Source organism: Bolinopsis microptera, chromosome 1 (assembly GCF_026151205.1).
Source record: "Bolinopsis microptera isolate Bmic1 chromosome 1, MBARI_Bmic_1.0, whole genome shotgun sequence".
Taxonomy (NCBI): domain Eukaryota; kingdom Metazoa; phylum Ctenophora; class Tentaculata; order Lobata; family Bolinopsidae; genus Bolinopsis; species Bolinopsis microptera.
The window spans coordinates 12288052-12307507 of record NC_087072.1 but is presented as its reverse complement, the minus strand read 5'-3'; the positions used below and the strand labels follow the sequence as shown (position 1 = coordinate 12307507).

Genomic DNA, 19456 nt, shown 5'->3' with positions numbered 1-19456 from the left:
AATACTACTGTACTTTCTTTTTTATAAGCACTTACATAATAGCAATACTAGTAATACTACTGTACTCCACGACTCTTAATTTGTAATTTAAGCTAACGACGATGCAATGAGTCTTATAGTTACGCACAATTTTTTACCCATGCACTCTCAAATGTGAAGTTTCCTTTACTTTGGGTTAAAAGTTTGATGATAGAAAAGTAACAGTTAAGTGATAGTAAAGAAATTTGCTTATCTTATTCTTAAAGTTAAATTTGTATTTCAATTTGACTGTACTTATAGGTTTGGAAACGAAACTACGAGAAGCAATTGGTGAACATTCGCTAAGACTTTAATTGGCTAAACACGCGGCATTCATTTAAACAATACTGTGCTTCCTTTATTTCAGAGTTAGAGCAGTCTATTAGTTTTGTCATAAGTTACTAAGGGTTACTATATCATTAGTTACTAATGGGGTTTTATAAGCATTATATTATATATGGTTTTGTATTATCCTGGCAATTTTACCACTATTCTGTACTGTACATGATACATTTATATGTTACAGGGAAGTTCGGAGGGCCCTCAGTAAAATCAAAATCAGCAACAAAGAATAGAAACTTCTAAGCTTACCGCAATACAAAGAAACTATTAACGGATATGATTCTGTCAACACTTTCTAGAGTTCGTATACTATTGATTGATATAAAGTCAATCATCACATTCACGTATGATATTTGAGAATGTAAATTGACTCGCAGCACACGTAACATAATATCAAAATATCTTTTCCGATGATGTCCAATGTCCATAAAGGGAAATACGTTTAAGCTTATCAGCCATTACTTCGAGTCCTAACTGTTTCCATATCAGTTTCTATGGAAATGGTTATTTGTGATTAGTCCTGACTAACTGTTCCATTTCAGTTTCGAGGGAAATGGTTATTTGTTATTAGAGCCGTCCGAGATTTTGGCTTTTATTCGCCCTTAATTTTATTTAACCAATCTTAGATAAAATTCTATTTTAATCCCCCCCCCCCCCCCCCCCCCCCCCCCCTCCAATGATATTATACATATATACCAAAAGTTAATCAACCGAAATGAAATCTTTAAAAAATATACATGACTCACAAGTCCGGCAGCATAATACTGGCACTGCTCATGTTTAATAAAACTACTTGTGGGGCTGACAGTTCTGATTCTGATTTTATTCATTACATCAAGTTATTGTTTATTCAACTAACTTGCAGTGCCAGAAATTTCAATAATGAAGTACAGCCTAGCCTATGACATTTAAAATCAACATGTATAGCACAAGATTGAACTAAAATGTACGGGAAAGAAAGAACATTGCATGCTTATTTGCGAGGAACTGGCTATACTCCCCACTTGCGACCGATCTTGCAGTTAATCATAAAAGTGCCTCAGGCTAAACCTGGAGAGCTTATTAATTGATGAGTGTTGATGACATTGACAATGATTAATAACAAGTTAAACATGTTTCAGACTCAGTGTCGTTAGCCTGAATTTCAGTTTCACAATACTTATACTGTCGATGCTGGCTCAAACGGGCTTTAACTATCAAATTCAAATGATTATTATTGATATACTCAAGGTAAAACTAACAGTAACACTAATGACTAACAGTGTTAGTCATTAGTGTAACACTTATAAGCATAAGCATGAATTGTCAAACTAAATGGTTAATAAGGAACGACCGATGCCAAAATTGGTTGATGATTAATCACTCTAAAATCGGCTATCACGTGACACTGACTAGCTTTAAAACACGTTCTCTAGATGGCCCTAGGATATATGCGGGACTGGGAAGCTATTCAAGGCCCTAATTCTCTACTTTGACCCGAACTTTAACTAAATTCCTAATATAACTGAAGCATAACTGATAACGAGGTCTAATCGTCATCTTCATACAGCGTTCGATGTCTGTGTGAAGGTAAAATGGTAACATTCTCTGGATCAGGCAGAGGCCGAGTGTTATCGGGATTATTTCTGTAGTAGTTGTACAACTACAGCAATACTAAGGTAATATACAATCAATAATATAATGGGACTACTGCGGACCGTCTACGGCTACAAGCCAAACCTTGTTAACGAAGCCGCAGTCAAGGTCCAGGGAACTACTGTACATGATGTTGCTCTACCACTTGATCTTAACATATTTATGTCCCTTATATTAAGCGCTTTTAACTACCGTTCACCGAACCTTGACCATGCGGCTTGATAACAAGGTTTGGCTAGTCGATCGAGCGTGCTAAATCACTTTACACTCGATCTTCGAGATTATTCTTAAAAAATTAGAAAATTCGAGTGTAAAGTAATGTAGCATATAGCATTAGCAAGGCTCAGCCAAAATGAGGATGATTCTGAAATGGCAATATTCATATTATACTAATATTATAATACGCTGGCGATTAAAAATGACACGCAACGCACACTTATATCTTTTCGTCACATAGCACTCGGATACTCTCACGTCACAAGACCTAATCTTTTGAACAATGTAGGTGCGGCAGCCCCCACGTGGGACTCTGAAGAAGCTGCTGAGCGGCGCTCAGACTGTCACTCCGCCATATCTTTGATCGATGTCTATGAACACTACCTGTCACCAAGATGTAACCCAACTCCAAAAAATGCGCGCGACAATCAACTCCAAACAAGAGAAATGCGGGCCGCTTTTTTTTGTGCATGGCCGCTCAAGTTTCCCGATCCGTGATGGCGTATTTTATCATTTTCTATTCAACCTGGGGACCCCAGTTTTTTACTGTTTATAAGTATGCAGAGATGGCGAAGTGACAGGCCGAGCGCCACCAAGTTAATATAATTCCATATTGAAGTTGAAAATCGTGTATATTTTTAAAAACCATATGCTTATTGTTTATGCAACCTGACACCCCGACAGGATGTGTGCAAAATAGTATATGTACTCAAAATAATAATAGTATGCTATCAATTAGTATAGTGGGATATGTACATGGGTGAAAGTAACAATGTACTTGTCAGTTCCAGCGCCGCGCGCCAACAATTAGCTAATTTGGAGTATTCCGCAAAATAACTTTGCGCAGGTAGTCACGTGGGCGATTACAGTGTGTGCAGGCAGGTACGGTCGCTCGCACGCTCGCAGGTACGGTCGCAAAGCTACCATATACAAAAAAAAAACGCGTTCGCTAACCCTTGTCCTGTGACTGCTTTTGTGCCTTCGGCACTTTGAGTCATGGATCGGGATAAAATGCGCTGGGGGGGTCTACTGCCTCGTAACACATGCGAAACGTATATTTACATATATAGAGTAACATAAAAGCCGCGCAATTATGGAGTTGGGGAATTGAGCCGCGGAATTTTTGGGAGTTAATCACGACCTGGTGGAGGGTTAGCCCCTCAGATCGACATTATGCCTGCTGTCTCACCAGTAGGCATTATATATTTAATTTTCAGCACCTGTCGGCTGATGTATACTCAGTAACTTGCATAGTGTGTCATATGCTTTGTTTGTTTGAAAATGGAAAGGCTTTTATCACAGTTAAACTGAATAATTTAAAAATATCAGTTGAGATAATGTCACGTGTATCATGACGCCGGAGATTCTCAGGCTGAGCACTGAGGCAAGGAAAAAGTGGCTGCGCACTTGTTGCTTGCGCGCTATTACTATTAGGCTATACGGCTAAATCACTCTATTACAATCGGCATTTGAGATGTTTCCAAAATGGTCCCGATACTTGAAACCTACTAATGATTAATGTATTTTTGAACGATGATCCCGAATCACCCCACATGAATTTGGTAACACGACTCCTGTCCGACAGCGACATCTGTCCAGACAGCGACATCTGTCCGAATCAGGGTACCAGAAAAAAACGACATCTGTCCGAAATTGTGACCTGATTTCAATACGACACATTTCCAATTTGAGACATGATCTAAACTGTTACTTGCCTAAATTGTATACTAACATGTCCAATTTGAGATATGATCTGAGCCATAGGTTTACTACCACAGTTTATTTTTCATTTGATGTCGATAAATTGGACAATAGTTTCAATGTTATTTAAATGTTATAAATTAATTCAATATAATACAATATCACAGAATCAAATCTAAAGCATAGTCAAATTTCCGATAGCTTTAAGGAAATCCATAGGGTTGCTGTAGTTGTCGTAATCATCTACAATTCTCTGAAGTTGTCGATCATAACGGATCCATTTGGGTGCACGTGGCTCAGGTAGTTCCCGCCTGTCTCAGGTCTCTTTTGGTTTTCTTCATGTCTGTAAGGGCTTGTTCTGCTTTAAGGCAATCAAGGAACTTCCAAACTGTGGGCTTCGAGCAGGACAGCATTGAAAATGAATGGAATCCGTGATGCCAACCTTCTGCGATGTTGGATGAGCGAGGAATCCTCATCTGTGCAGCTTCGTGTTGATTCCACATGTGGGGAGCGAAGTTAGGATTGGTGGTTGATGTCCCGATCCAAGTGTTTTCGTAGTATGAAGCAAACTGAGCCATGTCTATAGGAAGGAGGGGCTTCAGGTGTCTCCAGATTCGAGGGACGTCAGTCTCCGGTACGTAGGCAATCGCTCCAGTCATCGCGAAGAAATCCCGAACAGGAGAGTTTGGAGTCAGGTACTCCTCCCAGATGTTGGTCTGCTTTACATGCTTCAGGAGGGCTTTCTTGTAGTGGAAGTTACATCCTCGTCTGGTAGTGGAGGGCCACACGGAAGGCAACTGCGTTGTGAATGGCGAGCTCGTAGTCCATGAGGATGGATTGTGGTTGGTAGCCCCCAGAAGCCCAGGTGTCTATCTCCTCGAACAGGTTGCGGTAGAGGGTCGTCGTTTTTCCAGGAAGGAGTCCATAGAAGAGGGGGAGGTGCCAGCCGTCAGGGAAGAGGCCATGGACTGTGAAGAGCTGATGGAAGAGATTAGGTGCGGATTTGAAGGTACCGTCGACTACCCAATGCTCCGCGTCCACCATATGATCTGCGTTCTTAGGAGTCCCCCAAAGGAAAGATCGACGAGTCTGTTCGTCCCAGAGCATCATTGGTTCGTTGTCGGTAGAGGTCAATCACGTATCGATGGATCAGATCTTAAGGGATCACATCAGCTTTAGAACGTCACGAGATTACCCGTGCGCTTGTGAAATACGAATGTGAACCGAAATTACAATATGATCCGAAATTCGGACAGATGTCGCCAAAAACGACTCCTGTCCGACAGCGACATCTGTCCGAAAACCCTAATTCAGCTTTCAGTTTCGGACAGATGTCGCTGTCCGACAGATGTCGCCCAATCCATGAATTGGGGTTAAAATGCCCGCTGGCGAGTTATCGACAAAAAACTGTTTCGGTCACGTGGCACGACCATGTAAGGAAGTTGATCGATTTCTCGTTTAAGGGTTTTAGCATAAGCTAAATAGGGAGTCGGTATAAGGTTCAGAGTTGAGGTTTTGCACTGTCTGTCAAAACTAAACAGAGAAAGTGCTAAATTTAGTCTCGTGATTACTGGTTACAGTCATAATCCCGCTTATATTTTGCATTTAATGTCGTGTGATTGGAGCGCAGTTATTTTACATCTTAAGAAATTTCACCGATTCTCCTGTGCTGAATTAAGCTAGAATTGGACCAGGTAGGTCTAGCGGTCTAACGTCAATTTCTAGTAGACATTTTCTAATGACTTGTAAAATAGATAATCGCAAGCAATAGCATTTAACCGTTCAAGAAAGGCCAAACATATGTGCCTTGTACAAAAAGGATAAGACACTATCATGAATCATGAATCATGATTGATGATGTTGCCCCAAGTCTAAACACTCCAAATCCGTGCATTTGTAAGATATGTCTTGGACGATACACCTTTGGAACTAAATAAAACAGTCCACTTACAATTATTGTATAACTATTTAATACAAATAACTTTCAAATTTTGCACTACTTCAATATAGTGTTATTGTAACCAGTACAATCATTGATATTTTGGACTTCCTTTCAAAAAAGCATTGCTCAATATATTCTATTTTATAGAGGCTCTATCTCAAAACTTTCATTGCGGGTCATATAATATACTGACAAACCGACATATAATTAGTACAAAATACCCACACCATTTCTGAGTATAAGAGCTGCTCATTTTATAATATTATCTTGTTGAATATGTCCCTTGTCAAGGCCGTTTCAGCGAATTACTGATATTGGAGTGCAATTAGGCCGGGGCATTATTTAAGCTAGAAATGAGTTTTATTTGCATCCTGAAGTACTTAGAACATAGCCATTTCCCTTAAGCCTGAATGAGCGACAATTTTGAAAAGGGAGTTTGTCTGTTGACAACACAAGATTGCAAGGACTTGATGGTCGGGTCAGTGCTAAACTTTAAATTTAAAACGCTCAAATTCTATCAGCAACTTAGGACAGTCCTAAAAAAGACAGCAACGTTTCTGAAAGATAGATCGGCAGATTTGCAGCTACTTGAACAATTGTTTGATAGACATGTTTTTTTCTGAATCTTTCAGCATGACTTTAGCAACTGCCATCTCGAAATCTTCTTGAGTCACATGTACTCTGCGTTCTCGGAGAGCGTACATTCCTGCTTCAGTACATACTGCCTGGAAAGAAACTCAGTATTAGAAATCTTTCTTTCCGCAAGATAAAGTAGGGATCTCTAACAGACCATAAATTTCAAGAGATCGATCAGTTATTGATTAAACCATCTAACTATTCTGTATGAAGTCAAAGGTCGTACTTACTTTTGCTTCAGCGCCAGACGATCCTGACATCTGCTCTGCTATTTTCTTAAGATTTATTCCCCTCGTTAGATTCATTTTCCGAGAATGTATCTTCAAAATGTCCATACGAGCCTAAACGAACGGTCTCGGTAGTTAGAGGATATACATTATAGGGGGGGGGGGGGGGGGGGGGTGTCATGTCCGTCTATGTCCGCCTATGTCCTGTCCTTTTTGGATTCTATGAGACAACGGACGTGTTTTTTGGGACATTGGCGGACACGGACGGACATTGGCGGACTCGGACGGACATTGGCGGACTCAGACGGACATTTGCGGACCCGGACGGACATTTGCGGACCCGGACGGACATTGGCGGACTCGGACGGACATTGGTGGACATTAGCGGACAAACATTTTGAGAATTTTTCGCAACTTCTATGTATTATAATTTTGTACAAAATCACACTAAAGCTATTAATAGCTTTAACTTACCCAGGAGGAGGAGGAGGACTGAGGAGGATGACTCAGGAAGTGGAGGACTGAGGAGGAGGACTGAGGAGGACTGAGAAGGAGGAAGACTGAAGAGTACTGAAGAGTACTGAGGAGGATGGCTGAGGAGGATGGCTGAGGAGGATGGCTGAGGAGGATGACTGAGGAGGATGACTGAGGAGGATGACTGAGAGGGAGGAGGAGGATCAGGAAGATCCAGGAGGAGGAGGAGGAGGAGGACCCAGAAGGATGACCTAGGAGGAGGAGGAGGAGAACTGAGGAGGATGACTGAGGAGGAGGAGGACTCATGAGGAGGACTGAGGAGGACTGAGAAGGAGGAGGACTGAGGAGGATGGCTGAGGAGGATGGCTGAGGAGGATGACTGAGAGGGAGGAGGAGGAGGAAGAGGAGGAAGAGGACTGAGGAGGAGGAGGAGAAGGACTGAGGAGGAGAAGGAGGACCCAGGAGGAGGAGGACCCAGGAGGAGGAGGACCCAGGAGAGGACCCAGGAAAAGGCCCCAGGAGGAGAAGGAGGACTGGGGAGGAGGAGGGCTGTTGAGGACTGATGAGGATCAGGAGGACTGAGGACGAGGAGGAGCAGTAGGAGGAGGACTGAGGAGGGGAGGAGGAAGAGGACTGGGGAGGATCAGGAAGACCCAGGAGGAGGACCCAGGAGGAGGACCCAGGAGGAGGAGGAGGACTGAGGAGGACTGAGGAGGACTGAGGAGGAGGAGGACTGAGGAGGATGGCTGAGGAGGATGGCTGAGGAGGATGACTGAGAGGGAGGAGGAGGAGGAAGAGGAGGAAGAGGACTGAGGAGGAGGAGGAGAAGGACTGAGGAGGAGAAGGAGGAACCAGGAGGAGGAGGACCCAGGAGGAGGACCCAGGAAAAGGCCCCAGGAGGAGGAGGAGGACTGGGGAGGAGGAGGACTGTTGAGGACTGATGAGGATCAGGAGTTCTGAGGACGAGGAGGAGCAGTAGGAGGAGGACTGAGGAGGGGAGGAGGAAGAGGACTGGGGAGGATCAGGAAGACCCAGGAGGAGGACCCAGGAGGAGGACCCAGGAGGAGGAGGAGGACTGAGGAGGACTGAGGAGGACTGAGGAGGAAGACTGACGATGACTGAGAATGAGGAGGACTGAGGAGTACTGAGGAGTACTGAGGAGGATGGCTGAGGAGGATGGCTGAGGAGGATGACTGAGAGGGAGGACTCAGGAGGAAGAGGAGGAGGACTCAGGAGGAGGACTTAGGAGAAATGAGAAGGAGGACTGAGGAGAACTTAGGAGGAGGAGGACTGAATAGGAGGAGGAGAAGGAGGGGGACTGGGAGAGGACTGAGGAGGAGGAGGACTGATGAGAAGGATGAGGAGGAGGACTGAGGAGGAGGACTGAGGACCGAGGAGGAAGAGGAGGAGGATGAAGAGGAGGGGGAGGACTGAGGAGGAGGACTGAGGAGGACTGAGGAGGATGGCTGAGGAGGATGACTGAGAGGAAAGAGGAGGAGGAGGACTCAGGAGGAGGAGGAGGACTGAGGAGGAGGAGGACTGAGGAGGAGGACTGAGGAGGACTGAGAAGGAGGAGGACTGAGGAGGAGGAGGAGGAGGAGGACTGAATAGGAGGAGGAGGGGGACTGGGGGAGGACTGAGGAGGAGGATGGAGGACTGAGGAGAAGGGTGAGGAGGAGGACTGAGGAGGACTGAGGAGGACTGAGGAGGAAGAGGAGGAGGACGAAGAGAAGGAGGAGGACCCAGGAGGAGGACCCAGGAGGAGGACTCAGGAGGAGGAGGAGGACTGGGGAGGGGAGGAGGAAGAGGACTGAGGAGGATCAGGAAGACCCAGGAGGAGGAGGAGGAAGAGTAGGAGGAGGAAGCATCTAAATGTTATTTCCATTTTTGTCCGTTTTTGTCGGACTGTTGAGGACTGATGAGGAGGACTGAGGACGAGGAGGAGGAGTAGGAGGAGGACTGAGGAGGGGAGGAGGAAGAGGACTGAGGAGGATCAGGAAGACCCAGGAGGAGGAGGAGGAAGAGTAGGAGGAGGAAGCATCTAAATGTTATTTCACTTTTTGTCCGTTTTTGTCCATTTTTGTCCGCTCTATTTTTTGTCTGTTTTGAAAATATAGGGTACCGAACGGACAAAAAACATGATCCCCCTATAACAGCAAAATTTTATTTAGCAATTTAGGTGTCCATTAATGTCCGCTTATGTCCGTCTATGTCCGCCTATGTCCGTCTATGTCCGCCTATGTCCGTCTATGTCCGCCTATGTCCGCCTATGTCCTGTCCTTTTTGGATTCTATGAGACAAGCGGACATAGACGGACGTGACACCCCCCCCCCCCCATTATACACGTGTCCCAAAAAGGCGACGAAGTAATTTTTGTTATTTTAACTCGCTTGAAGACTTCTTCTTCGCAAGTTATGTTTTGGGACATTAGCAATTTATCTTCATAAAATTAAATTGTTTTCACTTTATACAGATCTATCGTTAAGTATCAGCCATTCAGAAAATGTTTATTACCTCTTCACCAGGGGGTGGGAATTCTATCCTTCGGTCAATTCGACCAGGCCTCAAAAGAGCGTCATCCAAAATATCAACTCTGTTAGTAGCCATGATAACCTACGGAATAAACATAAGTAGATGTAACAAGGCACATGGAAAATAAGTTGATACCACTCGTGAATCAGCCATGACAAATACCGTACGCGTCGGGCGTTATTGAAAAATTTACCTTTATGTTCTTGGTAGCCTCGAAACCGTCAAGCTGATTTAACAACTCCAACATGGTTCTCTGTACTTCACTGTCACCTGAGCAGTAGTAGCATGTTAAGTTTATTTATTAAAAGATGGCAAATGATCAAGAATCGGGGCCATTGTAAGGAAGTTTCGAGGACAAAAGCGGAACACTTCCCTTCGCGCGCGCCTTTGCGCATTACTAATTGTTGAAACGTTTTGCTTTCATTTGAACGAGGCCTATTTTGCTAGTTGAAAAAGATGCATCTGACGTAATTGTCACGGGTTCATCAAGAACTATCGTGATTGTGTTACTGTTTCTTATTTTTTAAGATTTTCAACTTACTCCCGTGTCCGGCATCAAGTCTAGATGATCCATAGAATCTATCTCATCCATGAAAATAATAGATGGGGGCGGGTTCTTGAAAAAAAACCCAGTGAAATGTGGGGAAAATTTAGCGGGTTTTGACCCTTTTTGGGGCCCCAAAAGTAGGCCCTTTTTTAAAAGGGGGAAAGGAAAGGAAAATTTTAAAATGGATAAAAATAAAAGCTGTACATAAGCGGGAAAAATGAAATTTTTGGGGAAGGCAAATGTTTTTGAAAAATTCAAGTTTTTGAAACTGCGCTTGCTTCCCTCGCCTTTAAAGAAACAATTCTTGCCCCATCCTCGAACCTAAAATTTTTGAAGAGTATTTTTTTTTCCCAAATTTTAAACAGTTTTCGTAAAAATTTTATTCCCCAATTTACCCAGAGTGGGGGGTATGAAAATTTGCATGGAATATGTTTTGAGTTTGCAGCCTTTATTAAGCAAAATTATCTCCGTACACTTCGGTAGGAAAGAATATTCTAGAGCGTTTTATTCGAATGCAACTACCATACGGGACTGAAATTGTGAAATCAAAAAGTTTTTAAAAGATTTAAAAAAGGGGAAAGGGCGGCCGTTTTTTCTTTTGTGGAGGGCCCCCGCTAAATTTTTCCCAAATCCGGGAGGAAGTTTTTATCAAAACCCTTAACACCGGGGGACCCCGGGTCTTTGCGGTTTAAAAAGCACGCGATTATGGGGGGAGAGACGGGGCCGAGCGCCCCCAGTTGATTTTAAATTCTATATTGAATTTAAAAATGTGTATTTTTCCCATTTTCTATGTAACCATTTGTTTATTTTTTATGAAACCCCTGACACGGATCTTTGCAAAAATAGTAATACTAATCAAAAAAATTTTAATACAATGCTATAAATTTGTCCCTAGGGGGTTGGTACAGGGTGAAAATTTTAAACAAAAATTGAACTTTTCAGCACCGGCGCCAAAAATTGTTTAAATTCGATGTTTCGCGAAAAAATAATTTTGGGCGCAGGCAGACACGTGGGCGATAACTTGACTGTCGACATGGGGGCGAGGGCAGCACGCACGCCCGCACAAACTTTCGAAGTTCCCATATAAAAAAAAACCCTCGATCGTAACCCTTGTCCTTGACTTTTTTGGGCCCTTCGGACTTTGAGTCAGGGGTGGGGAAAAAAAAATATGTTTTAAAAAAAATTAAAACAGAAAGCAAAACCTTCTCCAATGAATTTTTGGACGAGTTTAAACCCACTGACTCTGAGGGGAAAGTACACTTGAAATTGCGGACGGGCACGTGCAAGTAACGTCTTTCCCTGTTCCTGGAGGTCCTTTCAAAAAGCACTTTTTGGGGCTGCTCTATTCCCAGGGCTTCAAAAAGTTGGGGATGCTTTACAGGTGTTCTATGACCTTAAAATAGAGTAGAACTTTAAACACTTAATGCTACTTAGGTTGTAAAGTTTTCATTTTTATATGCCCAAACATCGGGCAAAAGTAACGTTACATACGGGGCCCTTTAAAAGTTTTCGTCACGGATTCCCCGATTAAAGGTTAATTCTTTTTGGTATACCGGGGGACGTACCCCAGGTTTTTTTCTTTGAGGGGGGCGGTCGGCGAGCGAAGCGAGGACGCGCCCCTCAAGTTTTGCGAGGAGAAAGCTGTGGGGGGTTTTCGGGGGGGCCAGCCCTCAGGGGGGTGGGGGCCCGGAGCCCTTGGCGGGGGTTTGGGGGGGCGCACCCCCGGGAAAAATTTTTTGCAAAAACAGGGTGTTTTAGACGTTTTTTGGCTTTAAAGAAATTTTTAGGACAGCAAAAAAATGGGTTTGAAAAGAATCAAGTACTCCGAAAAATTTGGAAACCTCAAAACGGGAAAATCTGTTTTCTCAATCATTTTTTAAAGGGCCCTTACTCAGGCCTCTTCGTTTTTAAAGATTTTTATTTCTACGGTCTAGGGGGACAAATTGACTATAATTATAAAAGCCCTTTAGAAGTTTGCTTGGATTTAATGACATTTATTTACAAATTCCACAGTTCAAATTTTTTGACTGACGCAGTCATAAACAAACCCCAGTTACCAGGGACCATGGGGACAGGGGGGGCTTATTTTTTTTTTGGGGTTCGTTTTTTTCCGGGGGGGCTGCCCCCCCCCCTACCCCCCCCCCCCCCGGGTATTTGCCTGGGTTGACTCTTTTTCACCATCATTCGGGAATTGTTAAATCAAAATTATGAAAACGTTACTTTTGCCCCCCCCCCCCCCCCCCCTTACAATATGAGATTATACATTTATAGAAAAGGTGAATTAATAAAACAGTCCTATAAATAGATACAACGAAGGTTTGGGGAGAAAAACTCAAAGTTGGTGGAATGGGGAATATTTGAAAAAATACTTCCCTTTTAAAAATTTTTTTTGATCTGTTTGTAAGACCCCCCGACCTTTTCATAAGTGAATCGGGAAACCCTTTTCTAACCATCCCCAAGCTGACTAGGGGTCTATTTTTATGGGTGGGATCTTGTGGAGGGTTTAACGTCTTTTTTCGGAGGGCTATTTCTTAGTTTGGGGGGTTATTTGACTATCTCTTATCTTTTTCAAAATCAACGAGGGAATTTTACCGCCCGGATGTACTCCCAATATTTTAAATATGTTGATGAAATTTAGCTTAACAAAAAGGTAATTTTATTTGAAGTTTGTAGCTAAATCTGATAAAATGATCCAACCCCTGAAATTTTGAATGATTTTGTGTCATAGTTTTTAAAACGGGATGAGGGAAACCCAAACCCTTTTGACTAACACTTTCTTCTTGCCCTTTGGTTTTGAGCCCTTCACCAAAAGTAAGAGCTTTGCCCCCTGAAACAAATTAGTCCTCCCCCCAAATTCTCACTAAAATTTTTAACTTTTTTTTTTAAAAGGGACACGAAAGCATCTAGAAAACTCTATATTCACTGTTTAATAGTTATATAAAAGTGAAAATTTGTGTCCTTTTACTGAATTTTGCAAATTATGTGTTTAAACAATCTAAAAAGCCTAGCACTAGAAATGAGGAGCTACATTATACTGTATTTTCAACCGAGACACAGTAATTAATGAGAGGAAAAAGACTCCTACCTTTAGCATTGAGCTCATTTCGTTGAGCTTCCAACCTTCTGACATCTTGCGACTTCTCACTCAAAACACTCTGCAATTCTTCTATTTTGGCTATGTAATAGTTTTCTCAATCCATCCTTGGGCCGAGTTTCTTCGACTTCCATCTGAAGTTAACTAAGTTCAAATTTCAACAAAATAAGCATCTGCCTCGGAGCTGGAGACGGCTAAAAACTTTATGAATTTACCGAAGAGTCGTCCTGGCCGAAACTTTCGACTGAGAATAATTTTTGCATCCTGCCACTTGTACTTGGGTGTCTTCAGGTGGTGGAATATGAAAGTATTCATCGATTGAGTGACGCAATCTTTAATATGTTAAGACCTAGCATTCTTGGGTTCCGAAAGTTCGTTCAACGCACAAAATATCGTAAAACAAATTCCTTTGTTCCACAATCTGAAGTCCCCCCATGGCAACTCCTGAGACACATTTGGCTTATCTTAATTAAACACTTTCAAGTTCCAGTATCGATTTGTACATACATTGCGTAACTGGTAACGCAACAGGCAACTATTCATAATAGTATCTGGTATGAGGGTATAGATGCGAACACTATACTCGACCTGCATAATTACAACATTAAAATACAGTGAGACGTTATATTTCGAGGGAGGGGCAAAATTGGCCCGTATCATAATAATAATCATGAAGTCATTTCGTCAATGTTTAAAATTTATGTGAAATTACTAGAAAGGGTTAAATTTTTAGACATTATATTAAGGTTGATGTCCAGCCAACTTTAAGATCAACCCAAAGCAGTTGCACGCCCCTAACCTTCAGTGATTAAACTTTTAAAGAAAATTCGTCATTTAACGGCAATTTTTTTGGACGCGTTCTACTTAAAATTTTAAAGGGGAAAAAAAGGGAAAAAAATTAAAGGGTTTAAAAACCCTATTGACCCGGCGATAGTAAGAGAGTGGCTATGAAACGGTCTTGGGAAAGCATGCGTTATATTATACAAAAATCCCTTGGTTTTTTGAGTTTTTACCCGCGAAAATTTCCCCAAAACGTTTAAGCTGGGGGAACCCCCGGGGGCATAAATCATGTTAAAATATAGTGAAAAATTTTTATAGGGGGCCCCACTGTTATTTGTTTTGAAATTTTCCCCCCAGCCAGTCGAGGTGACTCGCAGTTGTCCTCATAAATACTCTGGAAACCCCTTTGGGGAAAAAAATTTTTCGTTCCCAGTGCCCAGGGACTTTTCGGGATTTCTTTCCCCGGAAAATTTTTAAAAGGGCTTTTACAGACTGGCAGTTCTGTTTTACAGTATGAAAAATTTTTTTGGGTGCAAGAAAAAATTTTCCTAACCGGCCCTAGGATTGTTTTCTTCACTAGGGGGAGAGAGGTGTATTTCCATCGTTTGCAAATAAATTCCCAAAATTTTTTTAAAAATTTAAAAAAACCCCAGGGAGGGGAAAAAACGTTGATAAATTAACACCCCAAAAAGAGGTTTTTTAACTGAGACAAATATAACTCCTTCTTAAAGGCTTTATATTATTTTTTTTCAAATTTTCCCTGCCCAGGTTTTTTAAATTCGTGAGGATCAACCCCTTTCAAAAAATGTCAAGAATGTTTAAAAGGGGGCTGATTCGGAATCGGGGTTTAGTTTTAAATTATGATTAGGGAAATTCAAATTATTGGAAAATTTAAATTATTCTTTGTTTAAACACAAAGCGGGTAAAAAAAAATCCCCTATAGGTTATATTCCCATTTTTAATTATGGTGAATGGTGTTTAAAAATCTCAAGTTATGGAAAAAAATTTTGCTCAGTTTTATTCTAAATTTTTTTTAAAAAAGTGAGATGTTGAGGCCGTTTAAGTCAGCGATGGAAACTTTAAGTTTTTCGGTTTAAAGGGGGGCCCGGGGGGGGGGGGGTTTTCATCAAATTTCTCTCGAAATTGATTTTTTTGTAGTTGTTTCTAAAGGAGGGGAGTGATATTATCACCCTGTTTTTGATCCCATGGAAAAAAATTGTTTTTTTTTTGCCAAAAAATTAAGAGTAAGGCAATAGTGGGCTTGTTTTTCCCCCAAAGGGAAACTCTGTATTATACATTTCCCTGACTTATTAAGAAGGGGAGAATGTATGTTTTTTTTGAGATTGTTGATTGCTTGGGTATTCCCTTTTATAACTTCAACCCGGTTTTTACTCATAAGTCGGCAAAATGGTTGAAATTTTTGATCGAAAATTTAAACGGGAAAAAATTGGCTTTAAGTTTGTCATTTCTGTAAACTTGGGGCACACACCCGGGCCTAGCCCTGAAAACCAAACGGGAATTCCTCTGAGTTTTAAAAAAATTTTAAAACCATTCATTTGTGGGGAAGCTGAGAATATTTACTACAGCACCCCCTTCATAAGTGCGAACAAAAAATTTCCCAAATTAATTAGGCATATTCATTTTAATTTTTGAAAACCCACATTGCCTTGCATCATTAAATATGCGAAAATTAAAACCCTTTAAAAAAAAAAAAAATTTAAATTTCCCATTGAATTCAAGCGACCTGCTGCAACTAGGAGTAAAAAGGTTGGGAACTTAAAAATTTTTTTAAAAATTTCTTTTTTTTAAGAAAACCCAAACCCGGTCCCCCGATTTATTATTTCGATGTTATCTGTGTTCACTGTTCAGCAATCGCAGAAACAATCCCAAGTTTCCAGAAAAAATTTCGAAGTGAAAAAAATGGGGTGCTTTTTTTAAAAGGGTTTTTCTCTGTTTCCAAACAGATCAAAAAACATCCTTACTCAACCCTAGAAAATTTTAAGGTGGAAAGCCAGATTAGTTTACAAGATTACTGACCCGATACATAAAAATTGAAATTTTTAACGGTTTTAAACGGGTGTGGAAACTTGAAGGGAAAAAAGTTTTTTATATCTAAAATTTTAACTTCTTGTCCCCTGCGTCCCCTTGCCCCAAAATAATTCAAAAAAAACTGTAAGGGCAAAAAACTTTGTATTTTTTTAATATGGTACGGGGAAAAACATGGTTTTTTTAAAACTTTTAAATTACAAAAAGAGTAAATTGTATAATGCGAGTTTTTTAAATCGGCGGGTCCATTTCTTTAAAAAAAAATGCCATGACATTAGATATTTCCCATAAGGAAATTGTGTCTTTGGGGAAAAACCTTTAAAATCCAATAGAGAATTTTCTCTTTTTTTAGTTATAAATTTTTCGGGAATTTTTGGGTGGTAAAGAAAACATACCACATTGAAGATATGTTTTGTGTTAGGTAATGTAAGTAAGATGATAGTAAATGGGGAGACCGGGAGAAAGTATGCCCATGTTGAGTTCTTTTCCTATTGGAATCGATTCGGTATTCGAGCGAGTATGATATTCGGTTGACCAAATGGAGTCGGTTACCAAATCATTAAATCGACTCGGTTGACTGAATAACTAAATATTCGGTCTAAAAGAATATTGGATCGTCGGATATATTCTGTTTGACTGAATCATTGAATATTCAGTCGAACCGAATATCCAATCACTGAATTGGTCAAAAGGGCAGAAACCATAAATATTCTAGCATCTTTGTAAATTGTTTGTGTGATAATAACACTAAAATCTGATCTATCAATCGACCATCTCCGCTAGTTCGCTGTTACTATGAAAGTACCAATATTTTGCTGGAGATGACAAAACTACAATTGCTGGTCCTGGACAAAGCTCTTGGTAAATCTAATCTAGATATGCTGTTCTAAAGTTCCCATGAAATTAACTAACGAAATTTCTTGTTTTTATCCACCTTCTGATTGCAGCTACCATCGTCTATCAGTTTAGTACTGACTCGTGGGGCGAGGAAGAGGTGGGACGGGTGTAAAAGCTTACTTTGGCATCACTCGAAATATACAATCAATCTGATTGACGACGATTAACACATGTTTATTGAAAGCTTCTACAACTTAAACTATCGTATCACTTATATGTTTTTAACCCAACTCCATTCAGTACAATCAATCTCACATAATTTGAGATTTTGGTCAATATTCCTAAAATTTTCTAAATGCTTTATTTTTCCCTGGTAACAACTAAAAAGCTGATTTCAACTTTAACAACGTTAGATGTAGTTAACTGTAAATAGTTTAAGCAATTAAGTTATTCACTTATCAAAATTCAATTGTCTTCTTTTGTTGATATCAAATGCCAATTAACAGTTAAATTAGAAAAACAATTAACTGCACCTTTACAAACAGTATCCGAGCGACATAACGACATATTTTGTTGACATTACGTCATGTTTCATATTTTTGATGCGATGAATAATAACTTTATCGAATAATAACTATATTGAATAATAACTATCAAAGAATACCATTAGATCATGTGCTACATACAATTTTAAAACCAGACAAAAGACATCATAACTACAATAGAAGTAAATTCCTAGGCATGTATGCACACAATTCAAGTACTATAATGTGATAAATCAAACTGTGAATTGAGCATGAATGCATGTACTGCGCCTCTGTATTCTTTTCTGTGCTGTCGTCAATTTCACACAGGCTTAAGATGACTGGGAGGAAAATTAAACAAGCTGAAACTTCAGCTTGAAGTGCACTTCGAACCAGTGAGAAATAACATGCGGCAAAACGTGTTTTAAAGCTCTATCTTAAAAACGTACACTGATTCGTGAGAAATAGCGGAGATTTCGAATTTTTCCAAGAAGCTGTTGCGTTTAACGAGGCGGTCGATACCTAATAGAACCAACTGCAAACCGTCCGAATAGACAATACAAGCACACACCTAACTTGATGTATATGATGAGAGAAAAAGAATTAGAAAAACCAGGAAGTAACTATTATGTGACAATGCAGAGTGAGGTCAAATACTTACAGCAACATTTTCCCTTCCAATCCTGGAAGACGTTGACTTTGAACTCCTGATGTCGGGAAAATGCGGGTTCGCAACAGCAACGGTCGCCATACTACAACAATCTTCCGTTCATGTACATGCTAAACCTGCAGTAGACATGTATTGATTGCGTGCGGAGGTTACGCGCATATATATTTAGTGAACAATAAAATCCTATTGCGCGGCTCGCTCTAATGTGAATTGGGAATTATATCAATCTAAGTAAACTATAGGTAAAAATATAATATTAATCATAAGCTAAAATGTACTAATCTTTGTATTCTAAATGGGGAAAAAGAAGAAACATTGTCAGTCAGTCGAGAAAATTGTCAGTCAGGCTATATGGCAGCTTTGTAGATGTTGTCAATACTTGTCATCCGTTGTATGACCCGCTGCGCACGAGTGCGCGGCTCCCCTGTATCGTAGAAACTCCATAGTGAAGCGACAGTGGGGGTCACCACGTGATACAAATCAATACACAATAGTTGATAAAATAACAAATAAGCACCACGACTTTCTCCATTCTCCGATTTTAATAAATGTGGGATCAAAAGTTTTCAAAATTAATATAATACCTTGTATTAATTAATTATTTTATTATTTGTGATTAATTTGTATTAATTTATTAATTGTGACTTCGGCGGCGTGCGCTTCGCGTGCGAAAAGTGGCATGCAACGTATGTCAACAAAATCTTAAAACTTGTTTTTGAAATTTTAATTTTTGAAAAGTTAAAAGATTTTAACGAGCAATATTTGTAATATTGCTTTAACCAGATAAGAGCCCATTCGCCTGTTGTGAAACAAGCGCGTCACGCAGTACGCGTAGACTCATGGTTAAGTGACTATACGAACTTGTAATATCAAATATATTTGTTAGTGAAACAAATTTTTTAGTGAAACAAATTTAAAATTTTATCCTTTATTTTTACAATCATAATATAATAATATTTATAAGCCTCCGTTTTGAAAGTTTTAAATTTTAATATATTCACATTTCTATTTAAAATCCAATTTAATGTATAAGTCAATAACTGGCCGCCAAAGCCGCGCATTCTTGAAAACAGGATTAAATTGTTTATGATTATACGACAAATAGAAATAAATTTAAACTATCCGTGGTTTTATTGAATGAATTATAATCTTACCTAATTCCAAAGCCAGCTTTGTAAAATGTACTATTAGATCATAATATATCGTCAATTCTCAATATTTACAATGCAACATTT

At 40.3% G+C, this 19456-nt stretch overlaps 1 pseudogene; it reads right to left on the bottom strand.

Moving 5' to 3' along the window:
- Nucleotides 1-5859: 5859 nt before the first annotated feature.
- On the bottom strand, nt 5860-12337 carry LOC134815650 (26S proteasome regulatory subunit 8-like; annotated as a pseudogene).
- Nucleotides 12338-19456: the final 7119 nt, after the last annotated feature.